The 4835-nt window shown below is 41.0% G+C and overlaps 1 pseudogene; it reads left to right on the forward strand.

The window, feature by feature from the left end:
• The first annotated feature begins 339 nt into the window (after positions 1-339).
• On the forward strand, positions 340-4623 carry Hspa8-ps11 (heat shock protein family A (Hsp70) member 8, pseudogene 11; annotated as a pseudogene).
• Positions 4624-4835: the final 212 nt, after the last annotated feature.

Raw genomic sequence — 4835 nt, forward strand, 5'->3', positions numbered from 1 at the left:
ACAAAACCAAAAGCTGGTCTTTGAGAGAATTAACAAGATAGATAAACCCCTAGCCATACTAACAAAAGGGCCCAGAGGCAGTATGCAAATTCACAAAATTATAAATAAAATGGGAGACATAACAATAGAAACAGTGAAAATTAAAAAAATCATCATAGAAAGACTGTAGTCAACAAAACTGAAAAATCTAGATGCAACGCATGTTTTTCTACATACATACTATACACCAAAGTTAAATAAATAGCAGGTAAACTATCGAAACAGACCTATATCCCATAAGGAAATAGAAGTCATAAAAACCTTCCAAACAACAAAAGTTCAGCACCAGATAGATTTAGTTCAGAATTTTTCCAGACCATCAAAGTAGACCTGATACCAATATTCGTCAAACTATTCCATAAAGTAGAAACAGAAGGAATGTTACCTAATTCATTCAATGAAGTCACAATTAGTCTAATACTTAAACCACACAAGGGCCCATCCAAAAAGAACTTCAGACGAATCTTGCATATGAATATCAAGCAAAAATATTCAATAGAAATTTTGCAAACTGAATCCAAAACATAGCAACACGATCATTTACTATGATCTAGTAGGATTCATCCCAGGAATTCAAGGTTAGTTAAATATATGAAAATCAATTAACATAATTCACTATATGAACCAATGCAAAAAAATAACATGATCATCTCCTTAGATGCAGATAAAGCATTTGACGAAATACAACACCCTTTATGTTAAACGTATTGGAGAGATCAGGAATTCAAGGTCCATACCTAACCATAATAAAAAGCATTTAACTGAAAACCACCAGCCAATATCAAATAAATGGAGAGATACTTGAAACAACCCCACTAAAATCGGGACAAGGCAAGGATGCCCACTCTTGCCATGTATTTTCAATATGTTACTTGAAGTGCTAGCTAGAACAATAAGACAACAAAAATAGATCAAGGGGGAACAAATTGGCAAAGAAGAAATAATGGTATTACTATTTGCAGATGATATGTTAGTATACATAAGCAGCCCCCAAAATCCTACTAGAGAATTTCTTCAACTGATCAACAACTTCAGCAAAGTGGCCAGATAGAAAATTAACTCAAATCTGTAACCTTCCTTTATACGAATGATAAACAGGCTGACAAAGAAATTAGGGAAATAACTCCCTTCAAAATAGACACAAATAATGTAAAATATCTAGGGGTAACACTTACCAAACAAGTGAAAATCAGTATGACAATAACTTCAGCTCTCTCAAGAAAGAAATTGAAGATCTCAGAAAACGGAGAGATGTCCCATGCTCATGCATTGGCAGAATTAACCTAGTATTATGGCCATCCTACCAAAGGCAATCTACAGATTCAATGCCATCCCCATCAAAATCCCAACAAAATTCTTCAAAGACATGAAAAAAAGCCATTCTCAAATTCATCTGGATAGGCAAAACACCCAGAATAGCAAAAACAATTCTTACCAATAAAAGAACGGCTGAGGGAATTATCATTCCTAACCTCAAGCTCTACTACAGAGCAATAGTTATAAAAATCTGTATAGTATTGGTGCAGAGACAGACAGGTTGATCAATGGAATAGAAGGGAAGACTTAGAAATAAAACCACACATTTATGCACACTTGATCTTTGACAAAGAAGCCAAAAATATACAATGGATAAAAGAAAGCATCTTCAATAAATGGTGCTTCTCTAACTGGCTGTCTGTATTTAGAAAAATGGAAATAGTCTCATTGAACGTGGAGCCAGTTCTTGGGGTCTCTGTGTGTTCTCGTCATCAGCACATCCCGGCCTACATGCAAGCAACCAGGTCTAAGGGACCTGCAGTTGGCATTGATCTTGGTATCACCTACTCCTGTGTGGGTGCCTTACAGCATGGAATGGTGGAAATAATTGGCAATGACCAGGGTAACCGCACCATGCGGAGCTATGATGCTTTCACTGACACAGAAAAATTAATTGGGGATGGGGCCAAGAATCAGGTTGCAATGAACCCCACCAACACTGTTATTGATGCCAAACATCTGCTCGGGCGTAGGTTTGATGATGCTGTTGTTCAGTCTGACATGAAGCACTGGTCCTTCATGGTGGTGAATGACGCAGGTAGGCCCAAGGTCCAAGTTGAATGCAAAGGGGAGACAAAAAGTTTCTACCCAGAGGAAATGTCCTCAATGGTTCTGAAAAAGATGAAGGAAATTACAGAAGCTTACCTTGGAAAGACTGGTAACAATGCTGTGGTCACAGTGCCAGCTTACTTCAATGACTCTCGGCAGCAGGCAACAAATGATGCTGGAAGTATTGCTGGCCTCAATGTACTTCAAATTATCAGTGAGCCAACTGCTGCTGCTAATGCCTATGACTTAGATAAAAAAGGTTAGAGCTGAAAGGAATGTGCTGATTTTTGACTTGGGAGGTGGCACTTTTGATGTGTCAATCCTCAATATTGAGGATGGAATTTTTGAAGTCAAATCAACAGCTGGAGACACCCACTTGGGTGGAGAAGACTTTGACAATCGAATGGTCAACCATTTCATTGCTCGTTTAAGCGAAAGCACAAGAAGGACATCAGTGAGAACAAGAGAGCTGTCAGGCATCTCCGCACTGCCTGTGAGCGGGCCAAGCGCAGCCTTTCCTCCAGCACCCAGGCCAGTATTGAGATTGATTTTCTCTATGAGGGAATTGACTTCTACACCTCCATTACCCGTGCTCTATTTGAGGAGTTGAATGCTGACCTGCTCCATGGCACACTGGACCCTATAGAGAAGGATGCCAAACTGGACAAGTCACAGATCCATGATATTGTCTTGGTGGCTGGTTCTACCAGAATCCCCAAGATCCAGAAACTTCTGCAAGATTTCTTCAGTGGAAAAGAACTGAATAAGAGCACTAATCCCGATGAAACTTGTCTATGATGCAGCAGTCCAGGCAGCCATTCTATCTGGAGACAAGTGTGAGAATGTTCAGGATTTGCTGCTCTTGGATATCACTCCTCTTTCCCTTTGCATTGAAAGTGCTGGCAGAGAATACAGCAAATACAGAGGCGAATGCCAGCAGCAAACCACTGAACTGAGAATAGAACCCCCGTTGAAGGAATCAGAGAAAGAACTGGAAGAGCTTGAAGGGGCTCGAGACCCCATATGTACAACAATGCCAAGCAACCAGAGCTTCCAGGGACTAAGCCACTACCTAAAGACTATACATGGACTGACCCTGGACTCTGACCTCATAGGTAGCAATGAATATCCTAGTAAGAGCACCAGTGGAAGGGGAAGCCCTGGGTCCTGCTAAGACTGAACCCCCAGTGAACTAGACTGTTGGGGGGAGGGCGGCAATGGGGGGAGGGTTGGGAGGGGAACACCCATAAGGAAGGGGGGGAGGGGGATGTTTGCCCAGAAACCGGGAAAGGGAATAACACTCGAAATGTATATAAGAAATACTCAAGTTAATAAAAAAAAAGAAAAGAAAAGAAAAGAAAGTGCTGGCAGAGTCATGCCTGTCCTCATCAAGCGCAATACCACCATTCCCACCAAGCAGACCCGGACTTTCACCACCTATTCTGACAACCAGCCAGGTGTACTCATCCAGGTGTATGAAGGTGAAAGGGCCATGACCAAGAAAAAACCTTCTTGGGAAGTTTGAGCTCACAGGCATACCTCTGGCACCCCGTGGGGTTCTTCACATTGAGGTTACTTTTGACATTGATGCCAATGGCATCCTCAATGTATCTGCTGTAGATAAGAGCACAGGAATGGAGAACAAGATCACCATCACCAATGACAAAGGCCTCTTGAGTAAGGAGGATATTGAGCGCATGGTCCAAGAAGGTGAGACATACAAAGCTGAGGATGAGAAGCAGAGAGAAAAGGTTTCCTCCAAGAATTCACTGGAAACTTATGCTTTCAACATGAAAGCAACTGTTGAAGATGAGAAACTTCAAGGCAAGATCAATGATGAAGACAAACAGAAGATTCTTGACAAGTGCAATGAAATCATCAGTTGGCTGGCTAAGAACCAGACTGCAGAGAAGGAAGAATTTGAGTATCAGCAGAAAGAACTAGAGAAGGTCTGCAACCCTATCATCACCAAGCTGTACCAGAGTGCTGGTGGCATGCCTGGAGGAATGCCTGGTGGCTTCCCTGGTGCTCCTCCATCTGGTGGTGCTTCTTCAGGCCCCACCATTGAAGAGGTGGAATAAGTCTAAGTAGAGGGTATAGCATTGTTCCACAGAGACCCAAAACAAGTAACATGGAATAATAAAACTATTTGAATTGGCACAAAAAAAGAAAGCTCAAGTCCAAGTTGTTCAAGGACCTCAATATAAAACCAGATATACTCAATCTAATAGAAAAGAAAGTGGGAAAGCACCTTGAACTCCTTGGCACAGGGGGAAATTTCTTAAACAGAACTCCAATGGCTCATGGTCTAAGATGAAGAATTGATAAATGGTACCATAGGAAGCTGGAAAGTTTCTGTAAGGCAAAGGATATAGTCTAAAAGACAAATCAGCAACTTACAGTTTTGGAAGACTCTGTCACTAACCAACCCCATATCATATAGAAGGGTAATATCTAAAATATATAATGAACTCAAGAAACTAGCCACCCCCCAAAAAAACCCAAACATTCCAATAAAAAAAATGGGGTAAAGAACTAAACTGAGAATTCACAACAGAGGAATCTCTAATGGCTGAGAAGTGCCTAAGGAAATGTTCAAAGTCCTTAGTGATCAGAAAAAAATGCAACTCAAAAGACCATGAGATTCCACCTTACACCAATCAGAATGACTAAGGTCAAAGTCTCAGCTGAAACCACGTGTTGAAAACGTG

This window comes from Rattus norvegicus, chromosome 5 (assembly GCF_036323735.1).
Source record: "Rattus norvegicus strain BN/NHsdMcwi chromosome 5, GRCr8, whole genome shotgun sequence".
Lineage (NCBI taxonomy): Eukaryota > Metazoa > Chordata > Mammalia > Rodentia > Muridae > Rattus > Rattus norvegicus.